This window comes from Globicephala melas, chromosome 9 (assembly GCF_963455315.2).
Source record: "Globicephala melas chromosome 9, mGloMel1.2, whole genome shotgun sequence".
NCBI lineage: Eukaryota > Metazoa > Chordata > Mammalia > Artiodactyla > Delphinidae > Globicephala > Globicephala melas.
In genome coordinates, this window is record NC_083322.1 from 74,760,811 (window position 1) to 74,786,046 (window position 25,236).

At 41.2% G+C, this 25,236-nt stretch overlaps 1 long non-coding RNA gene across 1 annotated transcript; it reads left to right on the plus strand.

The window, feature by feature from the left end:
- Positions 1-8,550: 8,550 nt before the first annotated feature.
- Positions 8,551-24,165, plus strand: LOC132597791 (uncharacterized). The gene is made up of 3 exons (XR_009565111.1): positions 8,551-11,960; positions 12,597-12,766; positions 23,022-24,165. It is a non-coding gene; the product is annotated as an uncharacterized lncRNA (long non-coding RNA).
- Positions 24,166-25,236: the final 1,071 nt, after the last annotated feature.

Below are 25,236 nucleotides of genomic sequence, written 5' to 3' on the forward strand. Positions count from 1 at the left end.
TCAGGGTGCAGTGAATAAAGTACTTTTCTTATTCTACATCACTTTACTCTCTTACCATTTAAAATTTTACATTTAAACATTTTTTTTAAAAGGAAGGAGATAATTTCTAGAACCAGCAGAGAAAAAATGCTTAAATGTTTAGCCTACTTACCAAATAAACATCAGTAGCATGACTTTAAACTTCATGTTAAAGAAGATTCTCTTAAAGAGAGAAATAACAATTTTTAAAGGGTGAAAACTTTTTAAGACCTAAGAAGCATTTTCCCCTCATATTTTTTCCTCCTCAGTTTTGGCTCTCTCATGGACCATTTGAGTTTTCTTCAACAATTCTGGGCTAATTTTTATCTTGGCCTAATTTTTATGTAATTCTATTTTTTCCTCACATTATCCCATCAAGTGGATGGATTGTAAGAGGAGTAGAAATTATGATCTCCTGTGAATAAATAGTATATAAATATCCTTTGTAGTTGCATAAAGCATTTCTGGAAGAATATTTAAGAAACTTGCTAACAATGATTACCTCTGGGAAAAGAATTGGTGTCTGAGTTAGGAGAAATACTTTATATACCATTTTGAACTGTTTGAATATTTTACCATGTACATGCATTACTTTGTTTTTTTAATTGAAAGAAAATCAGGAAAATTAAAAAAGGACTAGGAAGCTTTTTTCAACTATAAACAGCAACATTATTGGCAAGTTTAATGATACTTATGATCAAGCTAGTTTTTCTAGCTGCATTTTTGAAAAGCATTTTTTTTTAATATAAATTTATTTACTTATTTATTTATTTGTTTTTGGCTGTGTTGGGTCTTCGTTGCGGTACACGGGCTTCTCATTGCCGTGGCTTCTCTTGTTGCAGAGCACGGGATCTAGGCGTGCAGGCTTCAGTAGCTGTGGCATGGGGGCTCAGTAGTTGTGGCTTGTGGGCTCTAGAGCTCAGGCTCAGTAGTTGTGGCACACGGGCTGAGTTGCTCCGCGGCATGAGGGATCCTCCTAGACCAGGGCTCAAACCTGTGTCCCTTGCATTGGCAGGCAGATTCTTAACCACTGTGCCACCAGGGAAGCCCGAAAAGCATTTTTTTTAAACTAACGAATAACTCTTTATTCAAGATGCATCTTCTCTAGAATTTTTTTTTAAGTAACAGAGAAGGGACTTATAACTGGAAAAAAGTTTTTGAACAAATCTAGGCTGCTTTCTTCCGCCTCCATTTACATTATTATGGTATGCTCTTATTCCTTTGTGGTATATTTCTTAAAACACTTTTTTATAAAATATGTTTATTATAATAAATTTGGAAATTTCCAACAAGGAAATTAAAATTTTCAGTAATCTTCTCCCTGCTTCCCCCAAATAGTTTATGTAGAGCGGTGAGGATTCACCAGCTGTTTCTAGAGTTTCTATTAGAATTCTCAGACATGTTTGGATCTCCCTGTGTCCTCAGATTGAGGGAGTAATATCTTGTATATCTTACATATGGTTGATCCAAATACCCAGAGACCTGTCATGAGTTGAAGCATATGTGTCAGAGTTCTGTGTTCCTTTCTCAAGCCTCAAAAATTACACAGCTAGCACTGTGAGAACAGTTTCCTGACACAGATCTGGCATTGAAGTCATTTTTTTAAGTGAAAGTAAAAACTATTAAAAGATATGCACTCCACGTGATTTTAGCATATATGCAAAGGGTTTAATCCTCATGGGATCCAGTTTCTCTGTTACACTTTTTGAAGAACTGTATGACTCAAACTAACAGTTGTGGAACCCCAGCATTTAGAATAAAATCTACTCAAGGGGGTGTATGTTTGAAACCATCCTTGGTATAGAAGTGATAAATAGACCCTAAGTTCCTGCTTTGGTCGTAAGCTCTAAAGACTTTCCAATGTTTTTTTCAACACAGTTGACTCCTAGAGTTGTCCTACCCTGATGGAATGAACCCTGTGCTACCGTTAGGTTGGTTACAGGCTTACCAGGCTCCCTTGGGTCCCAATTGAACTTCCCAATGTCCTGGAAGCTCTGAGGATGCAGATTAAGGGCCCAGTGTTTCTAAATCTGCCTGACTGTAAGGATCACCTGGGGTACTGATTAAATAATATATCCATTGGGCTAGGCTTGGGAATGTGTTTTTTTTTTACCAAGTGACCCATGAGATCCTTCAGGCAAGTTTGGGAAACTAGCCTATCCAACTACATTTAGGCTACTTAGTAATATGCAATTTGGGAGTTGTAATTGTTGGAAGTCTATTTTCTGTGCTCTCACACACACACACACACACACAAATGAGATCCAAAGTTGTCAGATAGTGCACTTGTCAAAAAGTACAAATAGGTGCTATGAGTTCCTTAAAAGTGTGAGAAACTGAAGCAAAGAAGTCCATAAAGTAGAAGTCAGCAGTATGCATGCATACTGGTATCAGGAGTCCAAGGAGGCCAGGAACTCCTAGACAGGCCCTAAGGGGCAGCAGGGCTTCAGAAAATCAGAAACAGGTAACACTGAGGTGGTGGCCAGGCATAAAGGTAGATTGAGTTTCAAGACCGTAAGAGAGTGGAAGGGAAAAGGCAACCGCAAGGCACGAGAGCAAGTGCCACCATCTGGATTTTTTTTTTTTTTTTTCACAGTCTGGATTTATTCAGTGAGGCAAGAACCGATTCTAGCAGAGCTGGTCGAGCTGAAAGTAGACCCAAAATAAGCATAAACAGCCTCCCTTCACAGCTTCTACAACAGCTGTCCCTTTTACCTCGGACTCAGAGCAAGGGACAGAATCGTATATAAGGTTTTATTACAAGTAAACTGATTTAACTAGGTTGATTATCTGATCACAGATTAGAAGGGGAGAAGTGTAACAGCTGAGAGCTGACTAGAAGGAGAGAGAGAAGCTGATATTAAAACTATTTAAAAGGCATAACATGATTTAGCTACATAGTATTGTTCATAAGAGTAAAATAATTCAATCCAGTGTCCAACAACAGGAAATTGGTTAATGTGGTAGGTTCACATATTGGAATACTAAACAGCCTTTCTGAATGACCTAGAAGAATAGGGAATAAACTTGGAAAGTTTTCACTCTGTAGTCAATGGGCAAAACCTGTTATAAAACAGCATGTACAATGTGGTCCAGTTTTGGGGGAAAGTATATATTCATGGGAGGAAAAAGCCTAAAATTAATAATAGCTCAGATTTGTTTGGTTTTTTTTATTGTGGTTAAAAAAAAACATTAAATTTACCATCTTAAACATTTTTAAGTTCAGCGGCATTAAGCTACGTTCACATTGTTGTACAACAGATCTCTGGAACTATTTCATCTTGCTAACCTGAAACTGTTTACCCACTAAACATTCATTCTCCCTCCCTCCTTTCTCCAGGACTTGGCAATCACATTTCTACTTTCTGTTTCTATGATTTGACTACTTTAGATACCTCATATGAGTAGACTCATACAGTAATTGTCCTTTTATGCTGGCTTATTTCACTTAGCATAACGTCCTTGAGGCTCATCCTTGTAGACTGTGATCGAATCTTCTTCTTTTTTTAAGTTTGCATAATATTCCATTGTATGTATTGTATGAACCACATTTTGATTATCCATTCAGCTGTTAATGGAATTTGGGTTGCTTCTACCTCTTGGCTACTGTAAATAATGTTTTAATGAACATCTCTTAAAGATCCTGCTTTGAATTCTTTTGGATATACACCCAGAAATGGGTTTGCTGGATCATATGCAGCTCTGTGTTTAGTTTTTTGAGAAACCTTTACACTGCCCTTCATAGGAGTTACACCATTTTACATTCCCGGCAGCAGCGTTTCAGTTTCTCCACATCCACCCCAACACTTAGTTTCTTGTTTTGACAGTGGCCTTCCTAATAGGTGTGAGGTGATATCTCGTGATTTTGATTTGCATTTCTCTTATGATTAGTGCTGTTGAGTATCTTTTCATATGCTTGTTCGCCATTTGTATATCTTCTTTGGAGCACTATCTATCTATTGAACTCCTTTGCCCATTTTTAATAGGGTTATTTGTTTTCTTGTTGAGTTTTAGAAATTCCCTATGTATTCTGAATGTTAACCCTTTATCATATATATGATTTGCAAATATTTTCACCCATTCCACAGATTGCCTTTTCACTCTGTGGATTGTTTCCTTTGACACACATAAGTTTTGAAGTTTGATATAGTCCCATTTGTCTATTTTTGCTTCTATTGTCTGTGTTTTTGGTATCACATTCAAGAAATCGTTGCCAAATCCAATGTCCTGAAGCTTTTCTCCTATGTTTTCCACTAGTGGTTTTATACATTTAGGTCTTTAACCTATTTTAATTTTGGTCCATGGTATAAGGTAAGTGTCCAACTTCATTCTTTTGCATGTAAATATACAGATTTCCTAGTACCATTTGTTGAAAAGACTATCTTTCCCTATTTTGTAGTTTTGACATCTTTGCCAAAAATTATTTGGCTATATAGGCAAGGGTTTATTTATAGGCTCTAGTCTCTGTTTCATGGGTCTGTATATCTGCCTTTATGCCAGTACCAGACTGTCTCAGTTGGTGTTGCACTGTAGCTGGTTTTGGAATAAGGAAATGTGAGGCCTCCAACTTTGATCTTTTTCAAGATTATTTTGGCTAGTCAGGGTACCTTGAAATTTCGTATGAGTTTTAGGATTTTTTTTCTACTTCTGCAAAAAAATGACATTGGGTTTTTTATATGAATTGCATTGAATCTTAACATCGCTTTATGTAATATGCACATTTTACCAATATTAAGTCTCCCAAACCATAAGCACAGGATGTCTCCATTTATTTGTGTCTTCTTTGATTTCTTTTAGCAATGTTTTATAGTTTTCAGTGTACAAGTCTTTCACCTCCTTGGTTAAGCTTATCCCTATGTATTTTATCCATTTTGATGCCATAGTAAATGTGATTGTTTTCTTAATTTTCTTTTCACATTAGCCATTATTAGTGTATAGAAATACACCTGATTTTTGTATGTTGATTTTGTGTCCTGCTACTTTGCTGAAATTACTTATTAATTGTAACAGGGTTCTTTTGTGTGTGTGCATGAAGTCTTTAGGGTTTTCTACATATACGATCATGGAATCTGTGAACAGAGATCATTTTACTTCTTCCTTTCGGAATTGGGTGCCTTTTATTTCTTTTTCTTTTCTAATTGCTCTGGCTAGGACACTCGGTACTAAGTTGAATACAAGTGGAGAGAGGGGGCATCTTTACCTTGTTTCTTTTTTTTTTTAATGGACACTTTTAATCCTAATTGCTTTTCTTAAAATTCATTTACTTAATTTTAATTTTTGGCTGCGTTGTGTCTTCATTGCTGCGCATGGGCTTTCTCTAGTTGCAGTGAGCGGGGGCTACTCTTCATTGCAGTGCGCAGGCTTCTCATTGTAGTGGCTTCTCTTGTTGCGGAGCACAGGCTCTAGGCATGCAGGCTTCAGTAGTTGTGGCACGTCAGCTCAGTAGTTGTGGCTCGCAGGCTGTAGAGCACAGGCTCAGTAATTGTGGCGCACGGGCTTAGTCGCTCCACTTCGCCTTGTTTCTGACCTTAAAGGAAAAACTCAGTCTTTCGTGGTTGAATATGATGTTAGTTGTGGCCTTTTCATATATGGCTTTTATCATGTTGAGGTAGTTTCCTTCTTTTCCCAGTTTGTTGAGTGTTTTTTTTTTTTTTTTTTGCGGTACGCGGGCCTCTCACTGTTGTGGCCTCTCCCGTTGCGGAGCACAGACTCTGGACGCACAGGCTCAGCGGCCATGGCTCACGGGCACAGCCGCTCCGCGGCATGTGGGATCTTCCTGGACCGGGGCATGAACGCGCGTCCCCTGCATCAGCAGGCGGACTCCCAACCACTGCGCCATCAGGGAAGCCCACTATCTACTCTTTCAATTCTAATTTTAGTTATTTGAATCTTCTAGCTCTTTTTCTTAGCTAATCTAGATAAGGGTTTGTCGATTTTTATGATCTTTTTAAAAGACCATGTCTTAGCCTGCTTGGGCTGCCAAAATAAAACATCATAGAATGGATAGCTTAAAAAACAGATCTTTATTTCTCACAGTGTTGGAGCCTGAAAGTCCATGTCAGGGTGCCAGCATAGTCAGGTTCCGGTGAGAACCCTTTTCCTAGCTTGCAGATAGCTGCCTTCTTCGTGGGTACTAAGGTGGCCTTTTGTCATGCATGTGCATGAAGAAATAGATTTCTCTCTCCCTCTTCTTACGAGGGCACTAGTCCCATCAAGAGGCTCCCACCCTCATGACCTAATTTAAACCTAATTATCTCTCAAAGGCCCCACCTCCAAATACCATCACTTTGGTGGTCAGGGCTTCAACATATGAATTTAGGTGAGGGGACACAAACATTCAGTTGGTTTTATTGGTTTTATTGATAATACCAACTCTTGGATTTATTGATTTTTTCTATTGTTTTTCTATTCTTTATTTCATTTACCTCTCCTTTAATCTTTATTGTTTCTTTCCTTCTGCTAAATTTATGTTTAGTTTGTTCTTTTCCTATTTCTTCAAGGTATAAAATTAGATTATTGATTTGAGATCTTTCTTCTTTTTAATGCAAGTGTTTATCTCTATAAAGTTCCCTGTTATCACTGCTTTTGCTGCATCCCGTAAGTTTTGGTATGTTGTATTTTTCATTTGTCTCTAAGTGTTTTCTAAATTCACTTGTGATTTATTCTTTGATCCATTTGTTGTTTAAGAGTATGTTGTTTAATTTCCACATACTTGTGTTTTTTCCTTCTGCTGTGGATTTCTAATTTCATTCCATTGTGGTCAGAGATACTTTGTATGATTTCAGACTTCTTAAATTTGCTAAGACTTGTTTTGTGACCTAACATATGGACTACCTTGGAGAATGTCCATGTGCACTTGAGAAGTATGTGTATTCTGCTATTGTTGGGTGAGGTGTTCTGTATATGTTTCGTTCAATTATTCTATAGTGTTAAGTCCTCTGTTTTCTTATTGATCTTCTGTTTGGCTGTTCTATCCATAACTGAAAGTGGAATATTGAAGTATCCTACTATTATTGTGTTGCTGTCTTTTTCTCCCTTCAGTTCTGTCAATGTTTGCTTCATATATTAGGGAGTTCTAATGTTAGGTGCATGTATATTATAACTGTTATATCTTCCTGGTGAATTGACCCTGTTATCATCATGCAATGTCCTTCTTTGTCTCATATGATAGTTTTGGTATTAAAGTCTATTTTATCTAAGTATGGCCACCTCTGCTCTCTTTAGGTTCCTGTTTGCATGGAATATTTTTTCCATCCTTTCGCTTTTAGCCTATGTGTGTCTTTAGACCTATAGCATGTCTCTGTAGACGGCATATTAGTTGGTTCTTGTTTTTTATCCATTCAACCAATGTGTCTTTTAATTGGTACATTTAATCGATTTACATATAAATTAATTATAGGCAGGAAAGGACTTATATTGCCATTTTGTTTTCTGTATCTTATAAACTTTTTGTCCCTCTCTCCATCCTGCTGCCTTATTTTGCGTTTTGCTGATTTTTTTGGTACTGACATATTTTGATTCCCTTCTCATTTCCCTTTGTGTATATTCTATAATTTCTCTGTGGTTATCACTGTAATTACATAAAATATTTTAAAGTTATAATAATATGTTTTAAACTGAAAACAACTTTAATCACATATAAAAACTCTGCTCCTTTACAGTTCTGCCTCACCCACTTTATGTTATTGAGACATAAATTATCTCTTGTAACATTGCATATTTATTAACATAAATTTATAATTACTTTTTATGCTTGCTTTTGTTTTCTTGAATCTGTACCAGATTTAAAAGTGATTTATGCACTTACATTACAATACTACATAATTCTAAATTTATCTATATGTTTACCTTTACCAAGGAGTTTTATATTTTTGTATGGTTTTTGTTGCTCTTTATCATCCTTCTGCTTTAACTTGAAGGACTCCCTTCAGTATTTCCTTTTTTTCTTCCTAGCCAGTTTGTTTTCTATTGACACCACAATGCTCAGGTCTCGACTGTGTACTTCGATGGTGATCACAACCATTACTTCCATTGCTGCTGCTTGGTCTTCAGGTTCTCCTCACGCTTGTTGAGCTGGCAGTGCATAGTACATATTTTCCTGGGCTGCAGTTCCAGGGGTTTGTACTTCTTGCCCTTGTAGAATTTCCTGAGGTTCTCTTTCTGAGTCTGGTTAATGGCAGTGAGAACACAGGCAATAGATTTGCAAACAACTCGAATCTTATAGAGTTTGGAAGCTGCACTGCCTGTCACTTTGGAGACATGCAGCTGGGACAGCGCCACTTTCACGTCATCCATCTGTTTCAGCAGCTCCTCCTTCTTCTAGCCTGAAAGTCTCAAGACTTAATGTTGGCCATGGCTGCACAAGGATGCTTTAAAGTATGAAACAGATGAATGAAGATATCTTCTTTACCCAAAACATTAGTTTATGTTAAAAATTATTGCAGGGCTTCCCTGGTGGCGCAGTGGTTGAGAGTCCGCCTGCTGATGCAGGGGACACGGGTTCATGCCCCGGTCCGGGAAGATCCCACATGTTGCGGAGCGGCTGGGCCCGTGAGCCATGGCCGCTGAGCCTGCGCGTCCAGAGCCTGTGCTCCACAACAGGAGAGGCCACAATAGTGAGGGGCCCACGTACCGCAAAAAAAAAAAAAATTATTGCAGAAGAAGAAACTCAATGGGGTCTGACTTCAATAATACTCATCAAAGGTAAATTAATATAACAAAATACCACTTCATGCCCATCAAATGGGCAAAAATCAAAGTCTTACAATAACAATGTTAATGAAGATGTAACATTGTGGAGACTCTGGTGAGCTGCTGATAGGAGTGTGGATTGGTGCAAGCACTCCAGAGAGCCATTTGGCAATATCTAGTAACTTTGAAGATGATCATCCTCTACAACCTAGAAGTTTTACTCCTCTGCAAGGCCCTTGCTCCTCAAAGCGTGGTCCTAGGACCAGCAACATCAACACCATCTGGAAACTATGCAGAATCTCAGGCCCCATCCCAAACCTACCAAATCAGAGTCTGCATTTTAACAAGACTCACCAGATGATTATATGCACATGAATATATGAGAAACTACTGCATGTGGGAAAAGGAGACATGTATAAAACTTTAAATAGAATTGCTTGTAGTAGCAAAACATTGGAAAAAACCAGAAGTCCATGCCCATAATAACAGATACACTTTGGTATAATAGGATACATCTGTATAACAACTTGAGTTACATGTATAAACAGCCAAGAAAGCACAGGTGCAGAATGATTTGTATAATATACCACTGAAAGTACAAAGTACAAAACAATATTATATATTGCTTATGAATTTATAAACATAGTAAAGGAATAACAGCATGAGAATAATAAGCACCAAATTCAGAATAGAGCTTGTTCAGGGTGGGGAAAAAAAAGAATGAGATTTAGGAGGCATATACAGGGGGCTTTATATCTGTGACTTTTTAAAAATTTAAACTTAATATGACAATAGTAAAATTTTATAGAGTGGGTGATGAGTACATAATTATTCATTATATTTTTTCTGTACTTCTCCATGTACTTGAATTAAGTTTACAAATTTTTAAAGGTTTAATTTAGAAAAACAAAAAAAGGAATGCCTTCTTTCCCACCCTCAATTTTGTATTATCGAGTAGCTTTTAGATTTCTGAAGTGATCACTATGAATCAACTAGTTTGTCAAATTGTTTCCAAGTCTTGAATTAAATATTCCACTCTGAAGATTCCATTCATTCAAGTACTGAAGTACAAGGAGTAAAACTACTCTAAAGAACAACTGACTGTGGATGTAGACCATGTTATTTTTGCTGCTAATGAAATGTTAAAGGTACACATTCAAATATTTGTGGAGCAAAATGGAAACTACATTTGATTCACTTATTTGGGTAAGAATATGTGTTTGTCTCTCTACTTACACCAGACAAGGAAGATAATCTAGAATCAATACGATAACCTTGAGGCTCTTTTCTCAACCATATGTTATCAACCAACTGGAAGTCTAGTCTTATTTCCTTGGTCATTTATAACGTAAACAGCATTTAGTCCTGTCAGCATTGAAGTGGAGAAATAGAGGAATTCTCTGCCACGGATATTTTTTTATCACAATGGTTGTCAAGCTTTTCCATTTGGAAACCTTCTATTGACTCTATATGATTCACATCTCCCCTATACCAAGAAAAAAAATTCAAAAGAAGACATGACTTTACTGGAATTATCTATTAATTTAGAAGCTGTTCAACTGAGGGACATTTACATAATTCAGTAGAGAAAACATACAGTTCTCTGTGTAAGAAAAAGTTTGCCTGATTTATAGGAATTGTTGATCATCAATATTAAGGACCCACCAAATGCAAATGTTACACTAAGGATTCAATCCTAAGACCTACTGAGGTTTGGAAACAGGCTCTGAAGGATTATGGGAAGTTCTAAACAAAGTGTCAAGTCTATCAAGGAGCTCATCATCAAAGATGAAGATGAAGGAGAACAGAATCAAATTCAAATGGTAACATATATACAAAAGCACTGCAGTGAGTATATCAAAATGCTACAGAGTAAGGTTAATGGAGTCACGAGGAGCCATGAGCCTGTGGTAACTTCCCAGAGGAAATGAATTTTAATAGTTTTGAGGGGAAGTGAAATCATAATGGGAAGGAGAAATAGCTCAAAGGGCCAGAAGTGAGCTTCTAAAGCGAGATAAGCGGAGCCTGGGAAGACTATATTCACTTTATGATATAGAGTTTGAAAAGATTATCTCTTTAGATGATCTAAATGTGAGCTTGGGCAGGTTAACTTTTCTAATCCCCTTATCTGTAGAATAGGTAATATTCACCACCCAGAGATTGTGTGATCAGTAATGAGTGTAACATCCTTAGGAGAGAAATTATGTTCAATAATTCCATTATTCACTAAAATTATGCTTGTTCACTATAGAGAATTCAGACCACATAGAAATACATAAAGTGAAAATTATACTCCACGTTCCCAATAACATTGTCTTTAACATTTTTGTGTGCATTTCTTCCATTTTTATTCCTTATACACATTCTGATAGGTATTATCATTATCGATGCTATCATACTATTTTGCATCTTGTCACTGAACAGAACGTCTTGAAGAACCTTCCATGTCAGTACATATAGATTTACCTCACTGTTTTTTGTTTTTTTAGATAAGTAGATCTATTAATATAGGATGCTTATGAAGGATAGAAGCAGGCAAGCAAGAGAGCTCTGCCCCGAGAACTAAGTGGGCTACATTTTTATAATCAAAGGAAAAGTGGGGAGGGAGAAAAGACCACCTTCTTCCTCTTCCTTTGTAAAGTTATTGCAGGAAACTTGGGCACAAGAGGTTGGTCATGTCCCAGGTGAGTCGCTGGGTTGGGCCACCAATTCTTTCCTTCACACAGGAAAGAATTCAAGAGTGAGCCATAATAAACTGAAAGCAGAGATACACATTCCATGGACAGAATGCGGTCTGTCCCAAAAGGCGAGTGGCCCCAGCAGAAACATGCTCCACATACAGGGGGCGGGCCATCTCAAAAGGCGAGAGCGGCTGACCTCACTGTTTTCAAAGTCCATATAGTATTCCACTGTGTGTCCATTGCTTAATTTACTTAACCAGGCCCCTATTTATGGGCCCACAGTCCTTCACTAGGACATTCTAGAACATATATCTTTGCATTGTGGTAGTGTTTTGTAAGAAGCCAAAGTGCTGAGTTGAAAATTTTTCATTTTAATAGAGTTTGTTAAATTGTTCTTTGAAAAGCCTTATTGATTTATCCCTCTCCGCTTTCCTCCCCACCATGTAGGTGCTGAAGACAGAAGACATAACCTATTCGCATTTCAAAGGATAATAGATGATGGATTTTTGTCATTGAAAATATACAGCAATAATAGCCATGAAGACTGGGAGACTGATCAGCAGCGTTGCTGTAAGTCCCTTCCAGTGAGCCCCTGGACCAGTCCTGTATGGACATTGCCTCAGGTCTTATGTGCTTTTTTTCATCAAAACCAGAGATCCGTATATATATATATAATACATCCATAGGCATACATAATCAGATACATTGTTGCTATTATTATTTTGAGCAGACTGATATTTGTTAGATCAATTAACAGTAAGAAAAATAAAACTTTTCTTTTACCTTCAAAAAACAAAAAGAACAATCCAGAGACCCAGAGAGACAGGATTCCCAACTGCTCTGAAGATGCCATCTGCCCTGCAGACCAGTTTTTGTGCTTGACCAAACAGCGGAATCTCATCAAAACAGAAAGGAAAAAAAAATTTCTTGGCAGAAAGTACCACCTTAGGCAGCTCACTGGTGGGGGCAGAATTGGACAGGGATGGCTTTAAGAAACAACCCTAGCCTTCTAACTGGCCAAGCAGCTTCTAACAAGCTGCTAAAGGAAGAGGAAAATGAAACTCTAAGGGAAAGAGAACTATCCCCAAGTGACTGAGGCACCTCCTGACCTCACATGCTTCCTTATCTAGCTTAGAGCCCATGGCCCATCAGTCAATCACTCTTAAAGATACGTAACTGCAACTCTTCTGCACCCCCTTCCTCCAGGTACTTGCCTGGCCAACCTGAAACCCAGGGAGGCTGTCTCCTGTGACCAACACACCTGCAGGGCAGAGTGGTGCTACAGACAGCTGCGCTGTGAGTCACGATCTACGATCTCGGTGACACTGCCCAGAAATCCACACAGTTCCTCCAGGGGGCTCGGGCAGTACCGAAAGGTTAATACCTGATTGCAGTTAATACTCGATTACACTGTTCCCAACTAAGCCGTTCTCCACTGTCGCCTAATCTATCTTCTCTCTGAAAGAATGACCCCTCCTCATACTTCACAGAGAATTCAAAGCCATCCAAGAAGACATTGGTCATTCTCTTCTGCACTCCAAGTCCAGCCCTTCACACATGCTATCTGACACCACCAGTTATCCACTCCCCCTTCACTGAGTCTCCCATAAATGTCACACATGCTGTAGCATCTCCTCCCTGCTTGGGGGGTGGAGAAACAAATGCAAAATGCTCTCCATCTCATCTTCTCGCCACCACTCCAGCTCTCTACTCCCTGTAACAGCCATGTGTCTTTAAATGTTAGCTTCACTCGATGGCTCCCCTCCTCTGCCCAGTCTCCTCTCACTCTTCAACCCATTTGTCTCCCACCCGCCATTCGCCTGAAACTGTCCCTGGTAAGGTCTCACTACCAGTTAGGCTTCTTTTCAGGCTCCCTTTTCATCTGACAACATTCCTGCCACAGCTCCAGACTCTACATCTTCTCTGAAAGTCAGTGAAGAAAAAAAGATTCCAAGCAAAATTCCCACAGCCTCTCTGGCTCTGCTCAGGGCTATGTGCCCATCCTGGATCAGTTATGGAATACACAGAGGCTCTTCGGATGTCCTGACCAAACTCTGATACAAAGGTCTCCTTTTTAATGGCTGCATAGTATTCCATTGCATGAATGTATCATTATTTATTTAATCTCTCCTTTGCTAATGGACATTTGGGTTTTTCTAGCAATTTACTAACATAAATAATGCCAGGATGCACTTTCTTAGACCTTGCCCACCTACATACACACTCATACTCACACAGTTCTTTCTTCACCAAACTCATAGAGCTCATGACTGCTGAATTGTGCTTTTTGTGTTTTTGAGGATCTTTCCATCACACCACCAACATGTCACATTGTATGTTCCTGTGACCACTATGTGGAAGAGAAGGGGGGAGGGGACACTGGAGGCTGCAATGTCTAGACTTTGTCTTCACTGTCTTCAGTTCACTAAATGTAGTCCAGCTGTCAAGAAAGGAGCTCTATGAAGTTTAACCTAAAATTAGAAGGAAAAAAAGCTTCAAATTTCTATGGAAGTCTCATTTGCCTTCTAATTTCTCTGGGTGACCTGGGGGTGCAGTGGGAGGCAACTTTCTCCTAATCTGTTCTGCCCTGTAGCCTCTGTTTCCACCATAAGAGTTCGCAGGAATTGTTAAAAACCTTGAAATTTCCCATTTGCCTTCTTTTGCCATTGTCTAAGAGCTGCTATGACCCAAGCTGCAGAGAGAGCCTCTACCACATCCCTCCAACCTCCATCCTCAAGGAAGTGACAGCACCCCCAGACCAATGCCTGATGTCTTAGCCCTTGTCTTGATCTCCTGCTTTGTGGTACTGGCCTTGCCTGTCCCACAATGCCCTTATCCTGCCAACCCATCACTCTGAAGCTATAAATCAGCACTTCCGGTTAACTAAATGCAGCATCTCTCAGAATGTCATGTGTTCTTTCTGCTTCTGATGCCTGATTTTTTTAAAAATAATGTCTTTACAAACCTCTCTGGGCTAGCTTCAGTTTAGAAGTCCTAGAACTCAGCTCTAACACTATCCAGATCTGTCTGCAGTTAATACTTGATTACACTTCATGTCCTTTTTTTTTTTTTTTCTTTTGTGATACGCGGGCCTCTCACTGTTGTAGCATCTCCCGTTGCAGAGCACAGGCTCCGGACGCGCAGGCCCAGTGGCCATGGCTCATGGGCCCAGCCGCTTCGCGGCATGTGGGATCTTCCCAGATCGGGGCACGAACCCGTGTCCCCTGCATTGGCAGGTGGACCCTCAACCACTGCGCTACCAGGGAAGCCCCTTCCTGTCCTTTTATTGTTGATAAATAAGCTTTCTCTTCCTTGACTTGCGGAAAATTGTTTTTGCATTTTTTTCTCTTGTGCCTGTACATGCTCAGTGCCGTGACCAAACACCACCAACCCCATTCTCCCGTCCTTACAACAAAAGTCCTCTTTGTCCTCCTTCTCCCCCCATGCCCAGCAGAGAGTGAAAACACAGACTGAAAATATTCTCTCTCCTAGCCCTTTCTGATGGGATCCCTGCCCCTCTCCCTCAGCATTTGCAACTCCACACGGGTTCCCAGGGAAAATCCCAGCCCCCTTTGGAATACGGTCTTCCCTCGGGTAACATTTGCTGATATTTTGTAAACGAAACTTTCTTTTACTGGCACTTAGTAAACTGAATGAACAAGTATCAGTACTACTCATAGGGACTTCGCTTGTGGTCCAGTGGCTAAGACTCCATGCTCCCAATGCAGGGGGCCCGGGTTCAATCCCCGGTCAGGGAACTAGATCCCATATGGCGCAACTAAGAGTTCACATGCCACAACTAAAGACCCGGCACAACCAAATAAATAATTTTTTTTTAAGTACTACTCATAAAATATAGAGAGAACTTACAACTGCCAGCATTGTTTCTAAAGGGTGTTACAAACACTGCACTATTGACATTAGTTAACACATTTGTTTTAAAGACTCCGTTTTATCAGAAGCTTCAAAACAGAATCAGGAATGGTGTACAAGTTATAGTCCCTGCCTTGTGATTATTTTGGTTTTCCAAAGGCTCATTTTTTTCTAGATCTGCATACATGAGTGACTCTTTATCCTGTGAAAGTAGTACTTTATCACTACATAGCTCCCTAATTCCCATTTACTCACAAGATTTAGAAGAGAGGAGCTCAAAAGGAAAGTTATTCAACTGAAACAAAATTTCTAGTAAGAAAATAACTAAGCGGGCTTCCGTGGTGGTGCAGTGGTTAAGAATCCGCCTGCCAATGCAGGGGACATGGGTTCGAGCCCTGGATTGGGAAGATACCACGTGCTGTGGAGCAACTAAGCCCGTACACCACAACTCCTGAGCCTGCGCTCTAGAGCCCACGAGCCACAACTACTGAGCCCTCGTACCACAACTACTGATGCCCGCATGCCTAGATCCCGTGCTCTGAAACAAGAGAAGCCAGCACAATGAGAAGGCTGCGTACCGCAACGAAGAGTAACCCTGCTCATAGCAACTAGAGAAAGCCCATGTGCAGCAACGAAGACCCAACGCAGCCGAAACTAAATTAAAAAAAAAAAAAAAGAAAAGAAGAAAATAACTAAGGCTTGAAGCAGAAGAAACCCCAGCTGGCCTATTTCCATTACCTAATTAAGAAGGTAAATCAAGGGACTGCCGTGGCGGTCCAGTGGTTAAGACTCCACACTTCTAATGTAGGGGGCACAGGTTTGATCCCTGGTCAGGGAACTAAGTCCTAAATGCTATGCAGTGTGGCCAAACAAAAAAGAAGGTGGATCAATATACGAATGTTTGCTGATTTGATTAATTTGGGGGGTGGTGAATTACATTTATGGTATTCAATGTCTCAGTCTATAATAATGCACATATGTACATATGACTCTTTTTTTTAATTTCCTTCCTTTTTAAAAATTTATTTATTTATTTTGGCTGTGTCGGGTCTTACTTGTGGCACGCGGGCTCTTTGTTGCAGCGCGTGGGCTTCTCTCTAGTTGTGGCGTGGGCTCCAGTGCACGTGGGCTCTGTAGTTGAGGAACATGGGCTTAGTTGCCCCGAGGCATGTGGGATCTCGTTCCCATACCAGGGATCAAACCCACGTCCTCTGCATTGGAAAGGGGATTCCTAACCACGGGACCACCAGGGAAGTCCCACATATGACTCTTTTAAAGAACAGATTCTCTGATCCCCCAAGTCCCACTGGAGCCAACACTTTTCTGCAGTCCTATGAGATCCAGGATTGTTTTCCTCTGGTTTGTCCCAGAGTGTGGCACGTCTACCTCTGGAGGTACCTGAGATGACTTTTGGAGGTATGTGAACACATTTTTAAATTTCAACCGGTTTCCAATATTTATTTTACAATAGATTACTTTTCTATAGCTACAGTAGATTATTTTTCTACAGATAGAAAAAACATAGCTAGCGTATCAAACGCCTGAATTCATGAGTACTATTGCTTAGGATGAGATTAAAGTATCACTAGTAGATCCAAAGATAAATATTAAGTAAAAACTACAATAAAAAGTACACAGATATGACAAAAATCAGGAAGGTGGTACAAGGGTGACTGAGGTTGAGAAGACCCTGCTCTCTCTCTCATGCTGCCTGAAACATTATGGTGCTTCATCAGAGTTCAATAATGTGATACCTGACCCTCATCCATCCTTTTTCCTGCAATATTTCAAATAGTCTGCCACAGGCAAGGTGAGTTAACTTAGTGGCTGGCTTTCTGTGCTCCCTGTTTCCTGCGTAGCTGGTGCAGCAAAGCAGAACCCACCTGCTGAACTAATTGTGCTGAATTTGGGCATCAGAGAAGATGCCGGTCATTTATCTGCTCAGTGGCTAGTGAGTTCTTTGGCATTTGTTTTACTTTTGAGAAAGACGAAGAGGGAGGTAATGATCTTCTCTCCAGGAGCCCTGGGCAGCTGACTCAGAGTCACAGGACTTGCTGGCCTGGAGGCGTTTCAACACCAGGCTCGGGCCCTTGCAGAGCAAATCCCATGACTCCAAGGGACTGCCCCCACTCACTGTTGTGCCAGAATGCCCCTGTGAATGATACTGCTCAAGTGAGTAGGTCCTGGAAAAATCTTATGTTATAAGAATTTTATGGGAAGAAGGTGCTTGATCTTGTAGGACTTAATTTATTTTAACAATTGTTATTTATTTATTCAGGTATAACTTTATTCTAGAAAGGATATGAGATGACTTACAAAAATATTCACAGTAAGATAAAACTTTAAACAAGTAGATGAGGAAACTAGGGCAAAAGGAAAGTGAGAGGGCTTCCCTGTTGGCGCAGTGGTTGAGAGTCCGCCTTCCGATGCAGGGGACACGGGTTCGTGCCCCAGTCCGGGAAGATCCCATATGCCACGGAGCGGCTGGGCCCGTGAGCCATGGCCGCTGGGCCTGTGCGTCCGGAGCCTGTGCTCCACAACGGGAGAGGCCACAACGGTGAGAGGCCCGCGTATCGCCAAAAAAAAGGGCAAGTGAGAGCAGGAAAGATAAAATGGAGCCAAGAATGAGGACTGTCACCAACATGCTTGCAGTACAGGCTCTGTGCTTTCTAGCGGTGGTGGCACAGGGGCCTCCAGGCTTCCTCACAGCGTGAAGGCAACAATGAGTGATGAGCCCATAGTGACCCTGACTTTTTTCCTAAAAAGAGAACACAAACAAACAGCTGCTCAGGACAAGGCTAACCATTCCCTGTGCTGAGATCAGAGGAGTTTCTAGTGTACATGTGATGCCTTCAATAGCATCCTCAATAATGTCCCTAGGATGCACCATGGTGGCTTCCCAGAGCTGGTTAATACCAGGTCCTTAAGCAGAGGTGGACAACTGATTTCTGACGAATATCTGAAGGCAATTCAGCGGAGAAAGGGTAGTCTTTCAGCAAACGGTGCTGGAACAATTGGATATTCACATGCAAAAGATGAACTTTGAGCCATACCTCACATCATACATAAAAATTAATTCAAATGGACCATGTTTTCATTTTCATCTTTAATTTAATAGCTGTACTGAGGCATAATAAATAATAATAAATTATTGCTCATATTTAACGTGTACAGTTAAATAACTTTGACACACATACGTATCCAGGAAGAACAGAATTGCTGCTGAGGGAAGGCAGACTACATCATCGGTCAAGGTTCAGCTGCAGAGAACAGAATACACTCTAGCAGAAATTTCCACTCTAGTTGAAGCAGAAAAAGACATTTCAGAGTATAAAATGATGTAACAATAGAGCCTCTACCCTGAGCTTCTAGGAAAAACTCTCAGTCTCACGACCAAGCCAGAGTCAGCAAGCTGCCTCTGCTAAGCTAGGAAGCCACCCTGACTTCTGCAGGCCTCAGAGCTCTACCACTTCCTCCTCATTAGTAAAGAGATACATGTGCTCTGCCTCTCCTCATAAAATCAGTTCCAAATTCAGGTCTTGCAACTGATTGTCAAAACCTAACTGACATCTGGAACTCTAGCTTCAAGAAAGTCTGGGCAATGTAGTTTTTAGCTTTCCAGCCTCTGCAGTATTGGAAGGCACTTTATTTTATTTGTATTTATTTATTTTGGCTGCGTTGGGTCTTCGTTGCTGTGTGCGGGCTTCTCACTGCAGTGGCTTCTCTTGTTGCGGAGCAAGGGCTCAGTAGTTGTGGCACGTGAGCTCTAGAGCGCAGGCTCAGTAGTTGTGGCGTGCAGGCTTAGTCGCTCCCTAGCATGTGGGATCTTCCCGGAGCAGGGATTGAACCCATGTCCCCTGCATTGGCAGGCAGATTCTTAACCACTGTGCCACCAGGGAAGCCCTGGAAGGTACTTTAGAAGGAACTTGGGGTAGATGTAGAGCAAGCAAATCCACAATACCCATCACGCTGTAGAAGGAGTTGGTTTGGGGGACAAAATCAGGAGTTCAGTTTTGAACACGGTAACTTTAAGGTATCTTTTAGATAGAATAGTAGAGGTGTATAGTAGGCAGGGGAATAAAATGCTGCAGCATAATATAGTGGTACAAGCACAGATTCTGGGTCTTGGGTTGGGTCTGGGTCTTGAACCCAGTCTGCTGGTGTTCATATCATACCTATATCATTTATTAGCTGTGTGACATTGGAAAAGTTACTTAACATCTCTGTGCCTCAAATTTTATCACCTATAAAATGGGAATAGTAATAGCATTTGCCTAAGTAAGGTTGCTATGAAGACTTAAATGAGTTAAGTTTTGTAAAGTGTTTAAAACAATACCTGTCACAAAAGTGTGTTTGCTCTAGTAATAATTACTATTGTCTTAATTAATAATTATTGTTTAATTAATAATGCAAGTGGTCCTCCATATCATGGATTCTGGGAAATAATGAATTTGTGCTATTTTAAGCCACTAAATTTTTTGTTACATAGCAACAGATAACCAATACAGTCGCCTAAATATGAAGTGATATTAAGGAATTACTAAGTTAGAACTGTTACAATTTGGAGTTACAAAACATGTTCTTTTTACCCTGGGGTGCTGCCTGCCTGCCTCTCCCAGAGAGCCTCAACCCCTGTGCTGGGCCCAGTGACGCTGCCTGGACAGTATGTGCTGACCAAGGCGGCCCAGCCCGATGCCACCCGCTCCTGTTCATCCAGCCCCAGGTCCTGGTGGCTTCCACCCCTGCCTCTACCCTCTGACTGGGCTTTGCATGTTCCGCTGACCCAGGGAGGTGGTGGGTGGAGGCGCCAGGCTTCAGCTGCCTTCTGGGGTAGAACACTTACCTGACCACGGCGGGTCAGCGGTGCTCACCCCAGTGAAAGCAATTCCAACTTTAAAAAAAAAAGGTGATTTTTTATTAGTGATACATACAGAAATATGCAGGAAGTGTCTGGGATTTATTTTAAAATAATGGTAAAGAAATAAATAGATCAAAATATATGAAGAAAACACGGTAAAATGTTAGTAATGACTAGATCCAGGTGATAGATATACATGGAATCATTGTGCTATTCTGCCCTTAGATATGTCTGAAATTTTTCATATTAAAATGTAAATATACATACATATAGATGGGTGTGGAGAGAGAGAGAATTCTGTCTTAAAGCCCGTTTCTCCTCTTCCTCCTTTATGTTGATGCTTCCTAATTGTCGCTTTCATTTGTCTCACGAGGGCATCCCCTTTGGGTGGACTGTATTTCTAAAAGATGTCCCTATTAAAGCATACTTTTATAATCTTCTCCTCTTAAAAGTTGGATTAAGCCTGCAAACTCCAGCTCTGTGCATCCTGGAGTCCAGTGTGAGCCCCCACAGGGGGACAGCCACCTCCTCTCAGCAGGTCTGGTTGAGCCCCTGGGGGCTGGAATGCCCTTGAACAATGGCCCTTATTTGCTGCCTTTCAGGGGGCCTGGCGTGCTCTCCTGGTGCCAACCCCAGCTGTCTTTTTCACCATTCTGAGCTCTCCTCCGGCACCTCGGCCGAGCCTTAATTCTTTCTCAGAAACCCGATTCCTTCGGCAGAAGCCATGTGTCCGCTCAGGCCCCATCTGACAGCTGTGGCCCCTGGCCTGGCCCTACAGACATTCAGTGTTCCCTTTCACAGGCCGTGGCGTGTTCCTGCCAGAAAAGTCCACTTCCTTTACGAGTCTCTTTTCCATGGTGTCGCTCTTTGTGGCCTTGAGTGTCATGCCAATTCCTTGCACACTTGATGAAAGGATTTGGGGGCAGAAAACTTGAATCAATGGGGTCTTTTTATTTTTGAACATCAGTAAACAGCACAAATCAGTTCAATGAGTTCAGACTCAGTTATTTCCATGCTTGGTGCAGTCTCTACCCAGCATTAAATCCCACTGAAAATGCCTCTTATTATCTCCAGCTAATGAAGAATGTTGCTCTTTTTTCGTGGTTTGAACACACTCCAAAACACTGGCCTGAAAGATCAGTTTAACACTGGACAGCACTGAATACAAAAATCTTTAACTTTCCCTTTTCTACAGCTCACTGACATTATTCTAATCGTTTTCTTTCCTCTTCATTTATTCTGCTCACTGACAGTATTTTTATCTGTTTGGTAGTGTAAAATGCAACCATTTGTTTTTGAGACTAATGAAGACATGCCAGGATCCTTTCCATTGATTCAGTTATGAATAATATAATTAGAGATTAAGAGGTCCAGTTAACCTGTTAATTTGTCATAGTTGTACCTCCATCAAAGCGGCCCCTTCTCACCTGTGTCATTCCCAATATCCAAACCCAGGAAGAACACTTCACAGTATATTGTGGCACCAGCAAAGAATATGACCCTCAATATTTTTTACTTAAAAATAATTGGTGGTATATGAATTTATTGAGAAATAAAACCACAGAACAAATATTCCTGAAAGAAGATTTTAAGGCAAAAAAATCTATATATTGTCCCCTGTAATACTGAATGCCCCCATATTTTTAAAAGGTTAAATCTTTTATAGTTAAACCACTAATACCACGAGCATAAGTTAAGTGGTACCAGTGATATAGCTTCATCAGGTACTGATAACACCTAGTGAAACCCTCAGCCCAGCAAGAGGGTTCAGTGGCAGATTCCAGAACCAGACTGCAGGGGTTCACATCTCAGTTCTAGTACTTACTGTGTGACCTTGGGCAAATTGCTTCACCTCTCAGTGCCTTAGTCCCCTCATCTGAAAAATCAGAACAATTAGAGTACCTATTGTCTCCTCTCCTCACCTTGGTGGGTTGTTGTGAGGATGTAAAACACTTAAATTATTGTCCAACATGGGCTTCCCTGGTGGCGCAGTGGTTGAGAGTCCGCCTGCCAATGCAGGGGACGCAGGTTCGTGCCCCAGTCCGGGAAGATCCCACGTGCTGCGGAGCAGCTGGGCCCGTGAGCCATGGCCGCCGGGCCTGCGCGTCCGGAGCCTGTGCTCCACAGCGGAAGAGGCCACAACAGTGAGAGGCCTGCGTACCGCAAAAAAAAAAAAAAAAAAAAAAAAAATTATTGTCCAACATATGGAAAACAATCATTGTCATTGCCATTGTTGTTATCCTGTGTGGATGACCACTAACTCTCTCTGCTCTAGCCTCACAGCCCTGCCAGAATGTTCTTCCTGCAGCACTGCTACCTTCTTTTCTCACACTAGCCCACACTTGACAAAACCTCTGGCATTTTTTCATTCATCAAGTGATCTGCCACTCCCCCTTGGGGGAAGTTTCATTTCTGTGGCAGGATAAATCACCAGGCTTTCACTCAGAAGGCAGAAATGATCAGGAAACCCCAGGTCACAACATGAAACAGATCTGGTTTTTCAAGATCCTCATTAACTTAAAAAACTTAAAAAAAAAATGTTAACCTAGATGGAAAGTTGAGTTAACTTTATCCCTCTGTTTGAAGCACATTCTCATTAGTCTCCACATAAGTCTGTTCCCTTGTTTTATATTTTACTTATTCTCTTGTTCACTTTCCTCACTCCCATCTTCCCCCACCCCAGCATTCTATGTTTAAGGTGACTCTCTGTTTCGGGCTCTGTGAAAAGGCGGTGTGGCAGTGGTGAATGCACGTGTCTTTAAGTTACACATGTGTTGTGTGTGATGTTCCCCCTACAGTCTTAAGGTCCACGCGGCTGTGAGGACTTCTAGGCTTCTCTTCTCCCTGCTGCCTAGTACCCCAGAGCACCCATCCTTACATCTGACTCTCCTGGTCCCCAGGTGACAGACACCCAAGTTGCTCCCAAACATCCTCTACAACAAACCGGGGAAAAGAGAGGTTCTCGGAAGATGGTCTTGGGAAACCTTGCTACTACATGGATGAAAATAAAATTGGATCCCCACCTACCACTACGTACGAAGTGAACTCTAGATTGATTAAAGACCAATATCTGAAAGCTGAAACAATGGGACTAATAGAAGTAGGTGTGGGTGACTATCTAAGTGACCTGGCGGAGTAGAGAACTTCTTAAACTAAACCTCAAAAGCATGAAAGTCCTTGAACATTTCTTCCATTCACCTTGGTTTTCCAGTCCTCCCTCACCTCTTGGTCAGCCCTTCTCAATTGCCGAGAGGTTATCTTTTGTTTAAAAACAAAAGTGGAACAACAAAACTTTCAATTCGTCCTTCCTATAAATCAAAGAGATAGTCTTTTTTCTAGGGTTTTCCTTCGTCCAGCTCAGGGGTCAGTAATCTATGGCCCATGAGCCAAGTCTAGCCTACCTCACAGTTTGGTACAGTGTGCTAAAAAAGGTTTTTACATTTTCAGATGGTTGAGGAAAAAACAGAAGAAGAATATTTTGTGACACTTGAACAACCTATGAAATGTCAGTGTCCATAAATAAAGTTCTGTTGGAACCCAGCCAAAATCACTTATTTCCATCTTGTCTACACCTGCTTTCTCACCGCAGCTGCAGGGCTGAGTAGTTGTGACAGAGACTGTACAACTCCCAAAGCCTGAAGTATTGACTCTCTGGCCCTTGACTGGAAAAGGTCTGCCACCTGGATTGCATGCCCCTTGAGGATGGGAGTCGTATCCAATAGGTCTTTTATTTCCCTGATGTCTTAGCACAGGGCCTTGCAGGTAACCAGTGCTATTTATAACACATAGGACTACTTTTGGCTTCAAGTAACAGAATATCCTACCGATAGGGTTTTTAATTCTAACGTGACAAGGAATCCAGAGATAGGGCTGGCACTGATTCAACAGCTCAAGGTCTCTTCCCCTGTCCCCTCAGGGTTGCAAGAGAATAGAGATAGCTCCTCAGAGAGTTTCTTCAAGTGACCATGTTCAAAGACAGAAAACTGGCAGCAACAAGGGCAAAGAAATGACCTGGTATACCCTTCTCTTATAGGAGAAGAAAATATTCCCTGAGACACCCCCGTCCCAGCAGACTTCCCCCCTTGGTATTAGCCAGAAGTGGATCATGTGCTCACTTAGGCCAGGGGCTGGATCCCCCTTCCTTGAGAGCTAGAGATCTCCACCCAAAACTCAAACGGCATCAGAGAACAAGGAATAGGGCATGGCTTTGGAGTAGGCAAAGAATAGCGTCTGCCTAAGGATTAACTAATGATGAGGCTGATTTTTGAACTTGGAAAGGCAACCCAAAAATTTGAGCTATTTTTTTCTGAGTGGAACCAAGCAATAGCTTGATTCCAACCTTCCCTATGATTGATAACTCATTTTAAAAGAGAATAAACTTTTCAAATAGTTTCAGATGGTTTTCAAACTGTAGAAGCACCAAAATTGACTGAGTAGCTTTTACAAGTTCTGCATGGTCTTTTCTAATGAAATTTAACGGTCCACAGTCAGGCCCCTCAGCTGCACAGAGTCACATGGTGGGAGGCCATAAATTGAATAGCATCCCACAGCCTGCCCTCTTATAGTCAAAACTCTTATATGCATAATGGCTGGTCCATCAGGATCACGGGAGTGATCTTTCACAATGGTTAAACAAGCAATCAAACAGGACGATAGTAATGGCTTCCAACCAAAGCATGCTGCTGCGTGTAGGAAAGAAAGGCCAGGATGTGAACACACAGGTTCCAGAGAGATGTGAAGCCAATGCCCAGCATGTGATCCGGGCCCCTGTGATTCAGAGCCGCCGGCTCTGGCAGCCTGCCCCGACAGGTGGCCACTTTGATTCTCCCGACTTATGTGTTTCACATTCTGTTTATGAACCTCTGCACACTCAGTTCAGCAGATGAGCAAATGAAGACAAAATCAAACAAGGACAAGTAATAGCAAGAAAAATAATATAACATTTTTTTTTTTTTTTTTGAGGTACGCGGGCCTCTCACTATTGTGGCCTCTCCCGTTGTGGAGCACAGGCTCCGGACACGCAGGCTCAGCGGCCATGGCTCATGGGCCCAGCCGCTCCGCGGCACGTGGGATCTTCCCAGACGGGGGCACAAACCCGTGTCCCCTGCATCGGCA